The 19463-nt window shown below is 36.0% G+C and overlaps 1 pseudogene; it reads right to left on the bottom strand.

The window, feature by feature from the left end:
* Window positions 1–15477: 15477 nt before the first annotated feature.
* Window positions 15478–16396, bottom strand: LOC103071421 (tubulin alpha chain-like 3; annotated as a pseudogene).
* Window positions 16397–19463: the final 3067 nt, after the last annotated feature.

Below are 19463 nucleotides of genomic sequence, written 5' to 3'. Positions count from 1 at the left end.
TTGGGAATCAAGCCCTTGTCAGTCACACCATTCGCAAATATTTCCTCCCATTCCATAGGCTCTCTTTTCGATTTGTTTATAGTTTCCTTTGCTGTGAAAAAGCATATACATTTGATTAGGTCCTATTTATTCATTTTTGCTTTTATTTCTATTGACTTGGGATACTAACCTGAGAAAGCATTGCTACGATTTATGTCAGAGAATATTTTGCCTATGTTCTCTTCTAGGAGTTTTATGGTGTCATGCCTTATATTTAAGTCTTTAAGCTATTTTGAGTTTATTTTTGTGTATGGTGTGAGGCAGTGTTCTAACTTCATTGATTTACATGTGGCTGTCCAGCTTTTCCAACATCACTTGCCAAAGAGACTGTCTTTTCTCTTACTTTGTATTTTTAAATACTTCCAAAACTTGAAAGAACTTGCTTTTGCTTCATACCATTCCAATGTAATTTACATTTGTGTAGCACACTACCAAGTACTTTCAAAGACATTATCATAATCCCTTCAAATGGCCTTAAAGGTAGATATTATTTTATTTCAATTTTACAGGTAAGCAAGTAGAAACCCAGATAAAAAAAGTGACTTCCATAGTGTAATACTGTCATTTATAATGAGAAATATATATACTTTGTCTTTGTCCCTATTTCTGACACAGAACTCCTAAAACACTTGGAATTTCCTAAGTTGTAAGAGCCATAAAGTTGCTTTGATATCATAATAAATGTTTTGATATCTCTTTCGACAACAATTAGATGACTTTTGGAAAACCAGGGAACTAACCATGAAATTAGAGGGTTAGAACTTTCATTCTCACCTCCCTGACCTCCCAGGATGGGAGGTTGAATTGATGGATAGTCAATGGCCAGTGATTAATCAATTGTGTCTATGTAACAAAGCCTCCATAAAAACCCAAAAGGACTGGGTTAAGAGAGCTTCTGTGTTGGTGAACATGTGGAGATATAGGGAGAGTGCAGAGAACATGGAAGCACTGTGGCCATTTCTCACATGTCTTGCCCTATGAATCTCTTCCATCTGACTGTTCCTGGGTTACATCCTTCTATAATAAACTAGTAATATAGCAAGTCATCTGGTTTCCTGAGTTCTAGCAAATTACTATTGCCATTCTAGCAAATTACTAAAACCCAAAAAGGGGGTCATGGGTATTGATCAGGACCTGCAATTAACTGGCATCTGCAGTGGGAGCAGTCTTGTGGGACTGAGCCATTAACCTGTAGAATCTGACACTATCTCCAAGTAGACAGTATAGATGAAAAATGTTGCCTGCCATATCAGTAAACAAAGGATGTTGCAGCTATCAAGCCAGCAGCCACTAAAGCCACCCCCAACTGTGCACCCTGGGGGATTCAAGATGGAGAAAAGCAGGATACTGGCCCTAGATAGTTAAGGCACATATCAAAGGGATGATTTCAATGAGCCCAGACTCTTGCAACTTCCCATAAATAAAAAAGTACGTAGGGCTTCCCTGGTGGCGCAGTGGTTGGGAGTCCACCTGCTGATGCAGGGGACACGGGTTCGTGTCCCAGTCCGGGAGGATCCCACATGCCGCGGAGCGGCTGGGCCCATGAGCCATGGCTGCTGAGCCTGCGCGTCCGGAGCCTGTGCTCTACAACGGGAGAGGCCGCAGCAGTGAGAGGCCCGTGTACCGCAAAAAATAAAAGTACGTAAATTCATTAACTTGAGATGTCTGTTTTTTTTTATTTAACAGGAATCTTTTTTTTTTTTTTTGCCGTATGTGGGCCTCTCACTGCTGCGGCCTCTCCCATTGTGGAGCACAGGCTCCGGACGAGCAGGCCCAGCAGCCATGGCTCACGGGCCCAGCCGCTCCACGGCATGTGGGATCCTCCCAGACCGGGGCACGAACCCGTATCCCCTGCATCGGCAGGCGGACTCTCAACCACTGCGCCACCAGGGAAGCCCTAACAGGAATCTTTTGATGTTCCGAATCCCTGGTTTTTATTGCAAAACTCCTATATATTCTGATTTCTCCCTTACCTCTCAGAGTAGTCCCTCAGAGCTATCTGAGAGGCTATCTTCCAAGGCTTAAGTTCCCAGTTTTGTTTGCCAAATAAAACATAATTCTCAACTTTTAGGTCATGCATTTTTTTTCCATCTTTTTTTAAAGAGCATTTATTTATTTATTTACTTGTTTATTTATTTGGCCACACCATTTGACATACGGGATCTTCATTCCCCAACCAGGGATCAAACCTATGCCCCCTGCAGTGGAAGCGTGAAGTCTTAACCACTGGGCAACCAGGGAAGTCCCAGTTGTGCATTTTTTTTTCAGTCAACTATAGTATTAGAACTGAGGTGAATTATAGGACACCTAGCTGGTGTCAGAGAATTGCTTGGTGGGTGGGAAAAAAACATACATCAGAATTGGAGTCAGAATCATACATAGTAATGGTATAGGTTGGCCTAAAACCCAATTCCTGTGACCCCAAGTCCAGAGCTAATTCAGATATATGCATTTTCAACACTTATTATCTACTATGGAATTTTTGTTTTCTAATTCAATATAGGTGACATTCCTTAACTTATTTGAATAATACTTATAATTATTTTAATCATAACAGTAAATATATTCATACTACAGAAAATTTAGGAACTTAAGTAAGAGAAAAAATTACTATTAAAATCACTATCCTGGGGCTTCCCTGGTGGCGCAGTGGTTGGGAGTCCGCCTGCCAATGCGGGGGACACGGATTCGTGCCCTGGTCCGGGAAGATCCCACATGCCGTGGAGCGGCTGGGCCCGTGAGCCATGGTCACTGAGCTTGCGCGTCCGGAGCCTGTGCTCCGCAACGGGAGAGGCCACAACAGTGAGAGGCCCGTGTACTGCAAAACAAAAAAAGAAACACTATCCTAATATAACCTTATCATTTCCCTTTAACTGTATCACCATGCAGAGACCTCTTGAATACATTTAGAAAAAATAAATTTATCAATACATTTAGTACAAGAGAGTCAGGAGGAAAAATCACCTTTACCCCTAGTTCAGATTCCTGTATTCTGATTTCTTATGCTACCTGGCTCTCTCCACTTTTGAGTTCTAGATTTTTGCATCTTCTTTTTGATACATTAGATCTGGTTATTGCAATCTCTAATTTCAGATCCTTAGTTTTTACCTAAAAACTGAATTTCTTAAATCCCTAACCTGCAATGGCAAAAGTACCTGGGTTCACGGGAAAGAATGCCATAATCTACTAAAGATCTGCCATGGAGCAGTAGGGTGGCATATTATAGTTTTTGCTAACCTTGTCCTGGACCTTGATCTTTAAGTTGCTTCTAATTTGGGTAAGTCTAATCATTAACTTAACAGTTCAGAATCCAGACTTCTGTTCCAGCTTCTAAGTCCAGTCCACCTAACTTAACCCTGTTATCTCCTCCTCCCTTCCAGAGTGAACTAAACAAACAATATTTTCATGACCTCACTTAAAAGAATACTTTAAAGCCATTTTTAAAAATTAGTTTGTGAAGACTTTATAATAACAAAAAAGTAGTTATGGTATAATTTTAACCAGAAAAAGATAATTATATATACAGTATTATAATAAAAGATTTTTTTCAAATATAATATTTTATTTCTTCCAGGAATCTGATGGGTTCAGAATATTTCCAAAAACATTATTTAACCAACTCAGATAATGGAATTGCTGATTTGTTGCTCTAAGGGATCTTGCCTACATTCCTGAGTAGAGAGCCCAGAACAAAAATCTGACCAAATCTTTGCCCAAAGGCATTACACCAGGGAACCCTGACACCATGTTTCTGTTTCAACATGCCACTTAAGAAAAATAGCATCAGAAATGCCACTGATGAGAGCAGTAACAAGGTATCAACTTGTCAGCAGAAAGTAAGGCAGCCAGCAGAGCTAAGATATATATATAATAACAGATTATTTTAAAAGTCTGTGCATGGAGAAAAACTGCACGGAAAACACTAAAATGTGAATAATTACTTTTTAAGTGATTGAAATTTGTTATTTTATTTCAACCTTTCTAGGTTCTCCAATGTGTGTATACATGTGGTAGTAAAAAATAAACAATATGAAAAAATATAACTTTTAAGAAGCAATAAAATAACATAAAGTATAACAATACCTTATATTTCTTAATTTTTAAAAAGCAATATATAAATAATCAAAATTTCCTTTGTCAATTCAGTCAGAATCCTAACACCGTCAAAAGTTCTACCCAGAATTTGATTTTCAACTTCCAGGCTGCCATGGTCCTCAATGGTCTCAAGTCTCTTAATTCCTAAAGGTCAGTTGCTTTCTGTCTCAGCATTGGTTGGCCTCTTCACCCTCTGCTGTGTAGGCTTATGGTAATATAGGCCACAGCTCATTCGTGTACCAAAAACCCTTCACAGGTAAACTACTATACATATAAAATTTACTTTTGCTACAAGTAAAAAGAGAAGGATATATACTGTTACAGTAATTTGTATTACACTTATACTTTATGTGAGAGATTAGCACAGAGAAGATACAACTTGCTGTAAATTAGTAATAAGAGATGTGATGGAGCATCTGGTCAGTTCCAAAAAAAAAATTCGTGATTTGCTAGAACATGTAAGAACTGAAAGCCTCTGAGTATGAAGGAGAATGTAGACAAAAAATCAATAGTGTCAAACAGTAACAGCTAAGAATACAATAACCGTGAAATGCATTTTCTATTTCCCAAAACTTTTTTAAGAAAAAAAAAACCCATCTTCTAAATTCCTTAAATAAAATGCCAAAATTTCTACTCTTCAAAAGTTCATAACAAACAAAATGTTTTGGAACACTGAGGTGGGTAACACTTCCTTCTAATCTCTCTGCATGTAATGCCTCTTTTCCCTTTCTCTCAAACTCTGATAATAATGAAAGAAAGCAAAAACTATACAGCATACCTACTGTGTTTTGTTTGCCCTCAAGTTGAGAGATATTTCCCTCAAATGGGTGTGAGAGTTAACAAACTCACTTTAATCTCTTATTCAATCCAGAACTGGTAATTTCGAATTCCATATTACAGTTAATTATTTGTTCTACATAAATGGTCCCTGGCAATGACTTTCGCATGGAAAATGAGCTTCAATTACAAACTGTTTCTGTTAAAGGGATATCTCCTACAATAGTACATTTTGATAAAAAATTAAACATACACAGAAATTAATATTTATTTCTTTACAAGTATAGTGAATCTTTCTGCCAGCCATTCAAGAAAATTATCTTTACACTTGCAAATAACAAACTTCTGATTTACCAAAGTGGTCAAATAATGGACGACTTGATACCTAAAGTAAGAGCATTTTATTTCCTGTACAGAAGCTAACCTTCCAAGTGTCACTTCAAGAAAACAATCAGGAGAAAAACATTTTAACTCTCTCAAGAATGTAATGGCAGACTTCCCTTGGTGGCACAGTGGTTAAGAGTCCACCTGCTAGTGCAGGGGACATGGGTTCAATCCCTGGTCCAGGAAGATCCCACATGCCTCGGAGCACCTAAGCCCGTGCACCACAACTACTGAGCCTGCACTCTATAGCCAATGAGCCACAACTACTGAGCCCGCACACCACAATTACTGAAGCCCGTGTGCCTAGAGCCCATGCTCCGCAACAAGAGAAGCCACTGCAATGAGAAGCCTGCGCACCACAACGAAGAGTAGCCCCTGCTCACCACAACTAGAGAAAGCCTGCGCACAGCAACAAAGACCCAACACAGCCAAAAATTAAATAAATTAATAAATGTAATGGCAATAAACAGACTTATGCAAAAATTGTAGAGTTCCACTTCATTTTGGACTCCTCTGCTAGGACAGAGTTTTAGGTAGATTCGCTGACCCCAAGATTGATTCACTTTTGAGGGAGACACCACTTTAGGATTAACAGCATTTAGCAAGAGATTCTCCTCTCATTTTCTTCACAGATATGCCTTGTCTCAAGCATACTGAAGGCTTTCTAAAACAAAGACTCATACCTCTTAGTGTTTTCAGCATCAATCTTTGTGTCCCACATATAATTTCAGTGATGATAAATGTGATCCTTGCCAAAACCTAGCCACTCATGCCTCATTTTCCTTCTTTTTCTGTAAAAGAGGAATAATATTTGCACTTTCTGGGGTTGTTGTGAAGATTAAACGAGACAATGTAGACAAAATACCTAGCATCCATCCACCCTAACTTCTGCACTGAGGTAATTGATGCTACATAGCATTTTATTTTTTCTGTTACTTTTATGTATGTATATTCTATATAACTGTCATATTTTCTTTGGAATTATTCTTTCTTTTTCACTGTTTGCATTTCAGTGTGTAGTGTTGCAAACCTGCTTTTATGCATCTATACATCTTTTTCCATAAAAATATGAATGTACACATATTCTATTATAATTGACTATAATAAGCATCTCTTTTTATAAAGATGGGTTTTTTGTGTTTTTTTAAGTATAGTTGATTTATAATGTCAATTTCTGCTGTATAGCAAAGTGATGCAGCTAATATATATATACATATATATATATATGTGTATATATATATATACACTCTTTTTTATATTCTTCTCCATTATGGTTTATCTCAGGATATTGAGTATAGTTCCCCATACTACATAGTAGGACCTTGCTGTTTATCCATTCTATGTGTAATAGTTTGCATCTGCTAAACCCAAACTCCCAGTCCATCCCTCCCCCACTCCTTTTCCTTGGCAACCACAAGTCTGTTCTCTATGTGTGAGTCTGTTTCTGTTTCATAGATAGGTTCATTTGTGTCATATTTTAAATTCCACATATAAGTGATATCATATGGTATTTCTCTTTCTGACTTACTTCACTTCGTATGATAATCTCTAATTCCATCCACGTCACTGCAAATGGTATTGTTTCATTCTTTTTAATGGCTGAGTAGTATTCCATTGCCTATATGTACCACATCTTCTTTATCCATTCATCTGTCGATGGACATTTAGGTTGTTTCCATGTCTTGGCTATTGTGAATAGTGCTGCTATGAACATGGGGGAGCTCCATAGCTTTTAATTAGGAAACAAAATAGGAAAGAAATGAAACATTTCCAGACTTCAGAAATTTTTAACACAAAAGGAGGGGAGAATTCAAAGCAGTAGATTAAACTAACAACCAAAGTATGTTTTAAAATCAACTGTTATATCAGGGTCTAATGTAGTTAATCTCATTAAAGTCATCTATGACTACCCTGGCTCAGATTTTTACTCTGAATATGCTATCATCATGTTAGAACAAACCACATCCCTTCCCAACCTGCAAAAATACAATGACATAATTTTGTCAAGCACATTAACTAGTAAAGAATAAAATTTAAAATAACCTCTAAGCATGACTTTAAACACTACCATACAGGAAAAAAGGTCATTTAATGGGGCATAAAGTTTATTATTTGCTTTAAAGAAAAGGCTGAAAATTCTTACAGAAGCCAAAAGAAATTATCTGGGTTTTCTTACTAAAGCAAATTGTTATCACATATTTATATGCTATGGCTGATGCTTATGCGAAGTTGAAAAGGGTATATGGAAATAAAATTTTGTGAATCATAAATAGAATTGCAGGAGATGATGCAAGCTATGACTCAGGCAAGTACAATAATCATGACCAAAATTATGCTTGCATTATTCGTATACAGTTTGTCACAGCAATTGTAATTTGCAGTTACCAGTTAGTTGCCATAAATGGAGCTGATATCAGATAAAAATAAATCATGATATTCAAGGAAAAGCAAGTAAGTGTTAAAATATTGATATGTATAATATTGGGGGGTAGTTACAGAAACATGATAGTAATAACAAGTCTGTACCTTAGTAGAAGTTGTTCCAAGAAATATTTTGTTTCCAATTTAATTCTTTCAGCAGCTATTAATCTTCCTCTAAATGAACTAGTAATGTTAAAAAAAAAAAGGGTGCAGGGAGAAGTAAAAAGGGGAAAGAGGAGATAGGAGAGAAAGGAGGAGGGAGAGGGTATACAAGACAGGTATGCAATATAAACATTACTTACCTTTTAAGGAAATGAAGAATAGTAAAGACCTTCAAAGTCCAAGGCCTTCAGGCTATATGTATATAATGACTCTTCTCCCTTGTCAAGTACAGTTGAAAGAACACATGTAAAAGCAGTATACAGGGATAATACAAAAAGTTTGTCAATAGTTCAGTTCTTGAGCTAAGTAATTTTCTGGTCGTTTCTCGGGTATTTCTCTTCTTTCTGTAAAATAAGAGTCCTTCTAAATGTTTGTTCTTATCTTCTCCCTTGATGAATTTTTTTTACCATCTTAGCTGAAATTCAAAAGAATGACATTAAATTCTTTGAGAACATCTCTACTTAAACTAAAATTTTCCCAAGACCTTTAACTCTGAATAGCTTTATTTTATGAAAAAGACTACTATGTTTCATAGACTGCTTGTCAAATATTCTCTCCTTTAAAAAAAAAAAAAGACTTTAAATTGGAAACCCCTTCCCCTGGTTATTCCAGTAGACAGTTTTATTTACTTGACCATACAATTGGATTCTTGCCTCCATGACTTTATTCTCTGGTATGAAGAAACAAATTGACAGTTGATGACATCTAATGTAGAGAGAAACTGACGATTCCTTGAAGGGGAAGAGGAGAAAGCAATTTTGGTTAAAATGGATTTCAACAAATTAGGCTCTCCTTTCTTTTAAAAATGACTATATTCTTTTTTGCAACTAAAAACAGAAAAATATTTTCATCTGGGAGCTATTTTTAAACTATGAAGTATATCTAAAGGTAATCATCTTATCGTTAAAATTAAAATGAATAAGCATACTTCTTAAAGAGTAGATTTACCAATTCCTACAAAATAACCTTCAGTAAAAGTTTCAAATCACTCTTTAAATTTATCATTCAACTAATATTTTTTGAATGTCTGTCATTGTGCTAGGTCAGTCCCAAACCTTATAGAGTTTAAAGAAATACATACATTAATCAAATAATCACACTAAAGAAAAATTATAGTTTTGATGAGTTTTCACCGTACAAAAAAGTCTGAAAATTTCTATTTCCATGACTAATTTAAATCTTCTTAAAATTATCATTTCAAACAGCTAGTAACAAACACATTTGCTGCATAACCCAAAACTTCTGACTCGGAGGCTGTGGAGTAAGAAAGTCAAGTTCCAGGTAAGAGAAATTGTGGCAAAGACATTTTGAACAATGAAATAAATATATAACCTAAATTACTTTACATCTTAATGGAGGAGAAATTTACTGTACCCTCACTCAAAAAAACAAAACAAGTCTGATTGCATTCAGAAGTTACCTCTACTACAACCTTCCTTACAGATGCGTATCCCAGGATGTGATAGGTCTAGAGCTACACCTTGTGGCCATATACATACTTACAAGAGTTCTAAGCCTTTCAGTGAAATTTAAGTTACTCCTCTGTTAATCAAAAATAAACGTTTCTCAGGAAATGTCATATTATTACTTGAAAATTGGGGGAAATTTTTAAAATTTTATTTATTTACTTTTTTCTGTTCTTTTTCAAATTCTTTTCCCGTTTAGGTTATAGAATATTGAGATAGATAACGAACAAGGACCTATTGTATAGCACAGGGAACTCTGCTCAATATACTGGGGGAAACTTTAAACTCAATAAGAAACAAATATAAAAATATTAAGGTAGGTAAAGAAAAATTATATGGTAAAGTATAATTACATGTTAATGATATACCTTAAATGATGATATATGAATAGTCACTGTAAAATTCTTTTAACTTTGTAGTATGTTGAGAAATGTTCATAATAAAATGTTGAAAAAATGAAGAATTTTTAAAAATGTTTCATTACCCTTATATTTCTCACAAGCACATTTTTAGGTATTGTTTCCCATATGTATGAGCATTATGTGTGTGCCTTCATAATTTATGCTTGTGTAGCAGTCTACTATACTGATGTACAATGAATTATGAAACAATTCACTTGTTGAATATTTATTCAATTTCCAATTGAACATTTATTTATGTGTAACTTTATTTCTGTTAAATCATGTTCCTAAGACAAAATTTTAAGACTAGTATCATTAGGATCAAAGGAGAGAATCATTTTCATGGCTCATGAGACATAGGATCAAACTACCATCTTCCAACTTCATACTGCTTTCATAAATGAAAACCAGCACCAATTTAGCTAACATCATAGGACCTTGCCATTTTAATATTTTGCTGCTTTACTAAGCATGAAATTTGTTTTTATTCAGAGGTCAATTTACACTTCTTTGATTTTTTTAAAAAAATTTACATATTTATTTCTGCATTTATCTACTGGAATCTTAATAATTTTCTTATAAATTTGAATAATCACTTTATGCGTTATAACTATTAACCCACTGTCTTCTAAACTCATGCAGATTTTTCTGGACAGCTCTCATCCTGTATTTTTACTATGTTGATTTTTATATATTCTCATCTGTCAGTCTCAACCTTCATGATTTCTTCAATCAATTTAGAACTAGGAGATACATTATTTCTCCACAAATATGACAAATATTCTAATTTTTTTGTTTTAATCTATACACATTCAATGCAGAGAGTAAAGGTCCGTTTAAGAAGGGACTAGGAAAATAAACGAATATAATGTGGCTGGTAAAATTCTCCTAGAGCACTTTTTCTAAATGTGGTCCTCCCAGAGTAGCTACATCAGTCATAATTATGGGTACTTGTTATAAATATAGATTCCGAAGTCCCATCTCTGACATACTGAGGCAGAATCTCTGGGTACAGACATTGGGAAACTTGAATTTTTTTAAAAGATTATCAGATGATTCTTATGCAGATTTAGGCTTGAAAGTCACAAACCAGGAGAAAAAGTAGGTGACTCACACACAGTTGGATTAGTAGAAGATAACAAAGCAACATAAGATGACTGACATTCAGGAATCCCTCAATTATTTACTGAATGAACACATATGTGTATTTTTTCTTATATAATAGCTTTTTGAGGTATAATTCATGTACCATAAAATTTACCCTTTAAAAAAAGTAAACAATTCGGTGGTTTTAGTATATTCAGAGTTGTGAAACCACCATCAATATCTAATTAGAGATTATTTCTATCACACCAAAAAGGTCATACACCCATTAGCAGTCATACCCTCTACCCTATACCTCCATTCCCAGGCAATTACTAATCTAATTTCTGTCTTTGTAGATTTACCTATTTGGAACATTCCATAATGCCCAGATATGAAATGTTCAGATAAATGTATGCAGTCTTCTATGACTGAGTTTTTTTCACTTATGTTTTCAAGGTTTGTCCATGTGGTAGCATGTATTAATACTTTATTCCTTTTTATTGTTGAATAACATTCCATTGTATGAATATACCACATTATGTTTATCCATTCATCAACAGATGGACATTTGGATTATTTCCACTTTTTGGCTACCATGAATATGCTGCAATAATTGTTCAAGAACAAGGTTTCTGTGTAAACACAGGTTTTCATGACTAATGAGTACTTAGCTAGGAGTTAAATTCCCAGGTTGTATGGTAATTCCATGTTTAACATTTTGAGGAACTGCCAAACTGTTTTACAAAGCAGTTGTACCTCTATACACTTCTACCAGCAGTTCCACTTTCCCCTCATCCTCCCCAACATTTGTCATTATCTGACTTTTTAATCCTAGCCATCCTAGTGGGTATGAAGTTGTATCTCGTAGTTTGATTTGCATTTCCTTAATGACTAATGATGTTGAACATTTTCTCATGTGCTTATTGGCCATTTGCATATCTTCTTAGGAGAAATATCCGTTCAGAGCCTTTGCCCATTTTTAATTGGTTTGTCTTATTATTCAGTTGTAGGAGTTCTCACACTACAAGTCCTTTAGCAGATACATGATTTGAAAATATTTCCCCCATTTTGTGGGTTGTCGTTTCACTTTCTTGATAGTGTCTCTTGAAGCACAAAATATTGTAATTTAATGGAAACTCTCCTGGGCTTCCCTGATGGCACAGTGGTTGAGAATATGTCTGCCAGTGCAGGGGACATGGGTTCAACCCCTGGTCCGGGAAGATCCCACATGCTGCAGAGCAGCTAAGCCCATGAGCCACAGCTGCTGAGCCTGCGCTCTAGAGCCCGCAGGCTACAACTGCTGAGCCCACATGCCACAACTGAGGAAGCCCGCGTGCCTAGAGCCTGTGCTCCGCAGCAGGGGAGGCCAACACAGTGAGAAGCCCACGTACCGCAACGAGGAGTGGCCCCCACTCACTGCAACTAGGGAAAGGCCTTGAACAGCAATGAAGACCCAATGCAGCCATAAATAAATAAATAAACAAACAAATAAATAAAAACTCTCAATCCTATTCCATGGATCTACATATCTATCCTTATGCCAGCACCCACTGTCTTGATTATCACTGCTTTATAGTAAGTTGGAAATTAGGAGTGTGATTCCTCCTATTTGTTCTCCTTTTTCAGTATTGTTTTGGCTATTCTGGGTCCATTCCATTTCCACATGAATTTTAGGATCAGCTTGTTAATTTCTGTAAAAACAGAAGCAAAGCTTTTGATAGAGACTATGTTGAATCTCTAGGTAATTAAGTATTACCAACTTAAAAATATTAAGTCTTCTGATGCATTAATATATCTTTGAGTTTATTTAGGTTTTCTTTACTTTCTTTCACCAATGTTTTGTAGTTTTAGTATACAAGTCTTACACTTCTTTTGTTAAATTTACTCCTAATTATTTTTTACGATATTGTATACAAAATTGTTATAAAAATTTAAAGGCCATAGAAATGTAATTTATTTTTATGTAATGACCTTGTATCTGCAACCATGATGAACTGGTTACTTCTAAAAGTTTTAAAATGGATTTCTTAAGATTCTCTGTGGACAAGATCAAGTCATCTGAGACAGAAATAGTATTACACCTTTCTTTCCATCTGGATGCCTTTTATTTCTTTTTCTTGTCTAACTGTCCTAGCTAAAACCAATAGTACAATGTCAAAGAGAAGTGGCAGGAGTGGAGGCCTTGACTTGTTCCTTATCCTAGGAGAAATCATCCAGTCTTTTATCATTAAGTATGTTAGCTATGAGTGGTTTTTTTGTTTTTTGTTTTGGCTCCGCTGCGTCTTTGTCGCTGCAGGTGGGCTTTCTCTAGTTGTGGTGAGTGGGGGCTACTCTTTGTTGCAGTGTGCAGGCTTTTCATTGCGGTGGCTTCTCTTGTTGCGGCGCACAGGCTCTAAGCACGCCAGCTTCAGTAGTCGTGGCTCGCAGGCTCTAGAGGACAGGCTCAGTAGTTGTGGCGTAGGGTCTTAGTTGTTCCACAGCACGTGGGATCTTCCCAGCCCAAGGCTCGAACCTGTGTCCTCTGCATTGGCAGGCGGATTCTTAACCACTGCACCACCAGGGAAGCCCTAGCTATGAGTTATTAATGATACTATTTATCAGGTTGAGTAAACTCTTCATTATTAGTTTGTTTTTATCATAAAAGGGGTATTGGATATTTTCAAATGCTTTTTCTGCATCTATTAAGAAAAGATAAGCTTTTTGTTTTTATTCTATTAATATAGTATATTACATTGATTTACAAATATTAAACTGGCCTTGCATTCTTGAGATAAATCCCTGTTGTTCATGGTTGTATATGTTGCTAGATTTAGTTTGCTAGTATTTTGTTGAGAAATTTTGCATCTATATTCATAAGAGATATTGATCTAGTTTTTTTGTGTGTGTGATATCTTTGTCTGGTAGAATTCACCATTCACTTATCTCGGGCTTTCCTTGGTAAGAATTTTCTGGTTTACTAATTCTTTCTCCTTATAGGTCAATTCAGATTTTTTTCTTCTTGTGCCAGTTTTTCAGGTTTGTGCCTTCCTAGGAATTTGTTCATTTCATCTGGGTTATCTATTTGTTGGTATAAGTGCTTCCTTACAATCTCTTTTACTTCTTTAAGGTCTGTAGTGAAGTCCCTTCTTTAATTACTGATTTTCATAACTGGAGTCTTTTTTTTTTTTTTTCTTGGCCCATCTAGCTGAAGTTTTTCTCAATTTTGTTGATGTTTTCAGAGAACTGACTTTTGGGCTCAATTTTCTCTATTGTTTTTCTGTTCTTTATTTCATTTGTTTTAATCTTCATTATTTCCTTTCTTCTGCTTGCTTTTGGTTTAGTTTGCTCATCATTTTATCGTTTCTTAACTAGATAGAAACTAAGGCTGTGTTAGGTTAGTGACTGACATCTTATTTCTTTATTAATATAAGCATTTACAGCTATAGATTTCTCTCTAAGCTCTGCTTTAGCTACATCCTGTAAGATTTGGTATGTTGTGCTTTCATTTTCCTTCACCTCAAAGTATTTTCTAATTTATGCTATTTCTTTCTTTGATCCATCGGTTATTTAGAAGTGGTTTTTCTTTTTAATTTCCATATAGTTGTGAATTTTCTAAATTTCCTTGTTATTGATTTCTAATTTCCACTGTGATTAGAAAACTTATGATTTAAATCCTTTTAAACTGTTTTGAGACTTGTTTTATGATTTCATATATAGTCCATCCTGTAGAATGTTCCATGTACACCTGAGAAGAACATGCATTCTGCTCTTTTGGGGTACAGTGTTTTAAAGTTGGTCTTTAATTTATAGTGCTGTTCATTTCTTCCATTTGTTTATCTTCTGCCTAGTTATTCAATCCACTATTAAACCTGAAGTAACAAAATCTCCAACTGTTATTGTTGAATTGTCTATTTCTCTCTTCAATTCTGTCAAGTTTTGCTTTATATATTTAGGACTCTGTTGTTAGATGTATATATGCACACATCTTTGTGATGTATTGACATTTTTCCATTACAAAATATTTTTTATCTTTAGTAATAATTTTTGCCAAAGACTATTTTGTCTGATATTAGTGTAGGCACTACAGTTCTTTTGGGTACTGTTTGCATGGTATATCTTTTCCATCTCTCTACTCTTAATCTATTTGTATCTTTGAAACTAAATTGGGTCTTTTAAAAAAAATTATAATTCTTTAATCAATGTAATATATACTGTATATATTATATATATATATGGAAATGACATTAATAAACTATATGTGCAGTTTTCTACCTCATGTACCGGAAAGGAAACATATAAACATTGCACAGGATTTCATAGTCCGTTTAAAAAGCAAAGGATAAAGCCAGGTTTCCATTCTCTCTCTCTCCTTCTCACACACACACACACACACACACAAAGTGATCTAGTAGTTCAAAGGACTCCAAACCTTAGAAGGGTCACAGGTAGTAGTGCTGAATATCACTGATAGACAAGGAAATATGTGCTCATTGTTAATACTGAGCCATCTGATATAGTGTGAAATTTAGGGTCTTGCCTAATTTATTTTTTCTTCTAATCAAGGAAACTCTACCTACTAACTGTAAAATGTCTTAAAAAGAAAGCATAACACTTTAGCTTATTCATTTTTTTAACCAATCATATTTGCATCAGAAACTTTACCCCACTTACTTACAATCCTTCTCTAAGGCTGCCAAATCTTCCCCTGGTGTCTGAGAACTCCCACACCTCTTCTGATATACCGATGTAGAAATGCCCTCTTGGCATACACGTGGTCAAATCTGTGGTCTAGCAGGGTTAAGGCCTTCACAATTGCTGCGCTATTGCTCAGCATGCAGATAGCCTTCTGGACTTCAGCCAGGTTCACTCACTCCTGGCATCACCACGGATGGCTGGTTGTTGATGGCCACCTTGAAACCATTTGGAAGCCAATCTATAAACTGAACAGAGTTCCTTGACTTTATGGCTGCAACTGTTGCATTCACACCCTTGGGAACAACATCCCCTTTGTATAGCAGGTAGTAGGCCATGTACTTCCCAAGTTGAGGATCACACTTAACCAGCTGGTTGGAGAATTCAAAGCAAGCAGTAGTGATGCCTGAAATGGAGAGCTACTCCTGGTAGGTTCTGTCAGCAGACATGATGGGGGCAAGGGTTGTCATAGGGAAATATATTCTCAGATAAGGTACTAATTTGTTCTGGAATTCAATTAGGTACCTATTCAAAGGCCCTTCAAACCAGAAGCAAGCAGTAACAGAAGACCCGTCAGCCTATTAATGCTAACAGAAGAGGTAGCATTATACACCAAGCATATGATGGCATATGTCACAGATGGCTTCATTGTCTATCATGCAGCTACAGTCTGTGTGCTCTTAGAGCTGTAAGGCTCTACAGCAGTGAAAATACTGAAGGCTGAATATACAGATAACTCAATTTAGTCTTCCTGCTACATTCTATCATGAGCCACTCTATTAAGAGAGATGTGAATCCTGGTTCAATGCTTCCTCCAAAGCTTCAGAAAGTCAGAAACTGTTCTGCCAGCTTTCTGACGCTCTCTAGTCGAAGGCAGACAATCTCTGACCCCATAGTGACCTCAGACATAGTTGTTCCCACTACCCTCCTTTCTGCTAACATGCTGCTCTGGGTAAAAGAGTGACTGGTACTTCCCTGTATGAATTCCATCTCTAACAGTTGGTTCTAGGTTGCGAAGAGTGCTCTGGGCACATGATTCCCAGCTCTTGTCTCACAAAAGATGCATTCATATGCTCTATTTTAGCATTTTCCTACTGATCCTTTTTACTGCCAAGAAAGACGCCATCTGGCTGAATTCCATACCCTAGGCAATAGAGTTTCCAGCACGTGCCCTCAATCTAGATGTCAGCTCGGCCAATATGAATGCAAAGGCACTCACTCCCTCATGCTGATCTGAAGGTGTCAGCACCACTCTGTGGTTATGACATTAAAACTGCATCTCTTATAGACAGCACATAATTTGATCATATTTTAAAATATATTTTTCCAGTTTCTATCTTTTGACTGGAAAATTTAATACACTTGTACTTAATGTAATTACTATAGCAGATTTACAGCTTTCATTTTGCTGTTTGTTTTCTGTATGTCTTGTATCTTTTTTCTCTGTATCTCCACCACTGTCTTCTTTATTGTTAGGTATTTCTAGTGTACCATTCCTTTGTTGTTTCCTCTACCATACTTCTGATTTTCTTAATGAACCATACTTCTGATTTTCTTAATGGTTGCACCAGTTATTACAATTAAAATCTTAACTTGGGCTTCCCTGGTGGCGCAGTGCTTGAGAGTCCGCCTGCCGATGCAGGAGACGCGGGTTCGTGCCCCGTTTCGGGAAGATCCCACATGCCGCGGAGCGGCTGGGCCCGTGAGCCATGGCCACTGAGCCTGCGCGTCCGGAGCCTGTGCTCCGCAAATGGGAGAGGCCACAACAGTGAGAGGCCCGCATAACGCAAGGAAAAAAAAAAAAAAAAAATCTTAACTTAAATCAATCTAGTTTGGATTAATACCAACTTAATTTCAATAGCAAACAAAAACTTTGCTCCAATATCCTCCATTTTCTCCCCTCTCCTTTGTCAGAAAAATTACATCTTTCCACATTATAAGGTCATTAACACAGTCTTATAATTAATGCTTTATGCAGTTTTCTTTTAAATCAGATAGAAGAGTTACAAACAAAAATACATTAATACTGTGTTTTATATTTACCATGCATTTTCCTTAACCAGTGCTCTTTGTTTTTGTGTGTGAACTGAAGTTACCATCTAGTGTGTTTTCATTTCAGCCTGAAAGACCCCTTTTTTGTTTTTGTAGGGCAGATATTCTAGGAACAAATTCTGTTTATCTAGGAATGGCTTAACATCATAAATCTAAATCTTAATAACTCCTTCATTTTTGCTGGATATACAATTCTTGTTTGACAAGGCTTTCTTTCTTTTAATGCTTTGAATACATCATCCAACTGAATTCTAGCCTCCATTTATTTCTGATGAAAAATCAGCTGTTGCTCTTATTGAGGATGCCTTGTAGTCAGTAAATCATTTCTCTCTTGCTACTTTCAAGATTCTGTCCTTGGTTTTAGCTTTCAGTAGTTTGATTATAATGTGTCTAGTTGTGAGTCTCTTTGAGTTTATCCTACTTGGAGTTTGATGAGCTTCTTATGTAGATTTATGGTTTTTGTCGAATTTGGAAATTTTTCTGCCATTATTTCTTCAATATTCTTTCTGTCCCTTTTTCTTCTCTCCTTCTAAGACTCCCATCATGCTGTTGGTATGTCTGATGGTGTCTCATAGGCCTCTTAATCTCTTCATTTTTCTTCATTCTTTTTTCTTTCTGTTCCTCAGTCTAGATGACTTAAATTGACCTACCTTTAAGTTCACAGATCTTTTCTTTTGTTAACTCAAATCTTCTGTTGAGCCCCTTTCATGATTTTTTTATTCTGGTTGTTGTACTTTTCAGCTCCCTAATTTATATTTGGTTCTTTCTTATAACTTCTATCTCTCTACTGGCATTCTCTATTTGGTTAAACATTATTCTCACACTTTCCTTTAATTCTTAGAAATGATTTCCTTTAGTTCTTTGAGCATATTTTAATAGTTGATATAAAGTCTTTGTGAACTTGAAGTCCGACATCTAGCTTCCTCTAGGACAGTTTTTATTGGTTGCTTTTTTTCCTTGCATACAGACCATACTTTCCTGTTTCATGCCTCACCTCTTATTTTGCACAAAACTGGACATTTTAAACACAGCCATCTTCAACTCTGAAAATCATATTCCCTACCACCACCAACACAGAGACTGTTATTGCTAGTTGTTATTGATGACGATGACAATGTTTGCTTAGTGACTTTCCTGGACTAATTCTGTGAAGTCTGTATTCTTTTCATGTGCAACTTAGCTTCATTTGACAATTTTTGCCAGTGTTCTTGTTGCTTTTATGGAGGAGTAGATCTTCAGAGGTCCTTACATTCCAGAACTGCTTCCACATGTAGTTTTGATGGCAGAAGATATGGTTATACTAACAACTAAGAAATGATAAAGCATGTCGTTTGTTGAGTTAAAAGAGAGATGCTAAAAGGAAACTTAACAAATACTGACATTTAAATATACACTGAAATGACTTAGTACTGATACTATGAAATCTATGAAATGGACCAGAGGTTCCCCATAAATTTCTTTTGAGGAACAGTTTATACTCTTAATTCTCTCCTTTTCAATACTTTGATCTAAAACAAGATGTTTTCTTTGCCTCAATTACTTTAATGAAATATGCCATCCTTGACTTTTCTTTATTTCCATTATTTCCCAAATCAGCCTCTCTAGTTAGCTATTTTATTCTAAAATAAACATGACTGTGTGATTCAGCTGCTCAAAAATTTAGAATAGAGTCCCATCTCTTATAAGCAACTCACGACCCTCTATGATCTGCCCCCAAAATACCTTCCTAAGCTTTGTTTCTCAGCTACCCCATGAATATCCTATACTCCAGCCAAATTCTTGCCCTTTCCCAAATCTACCCTTTGAGCTTTCTTAATTTCCTTTGTATGGAATACCTTTTTCCAGTTCTAAGTAAGCAGAATACTATTGCACCTCTAAAATGAGTCAAACAGCTATCCCCCAACCTCAT

Source organism: Lipotes vexillifer, unplaced genomic scaffold (genome assembly GCF_000442215.2).
Source record: "Lipotes vexillifer unplaced genomic scaffold, Lipotes_vexillifer_v1.1 scaffold617, whole genome shotgun sequence".
Taxonomy (NCBI): Eukaryota; Metazoa; Chordata; class Mammalia; order Artiodactyla; family Lipotidae; genus Lipotes; species Lipotes vexillifer.
The sequence above is the reverse complement of the archived record's forward strand: the minus strand, read 5'-3'. Positions and strand labels throughout refer to the sequence as shown.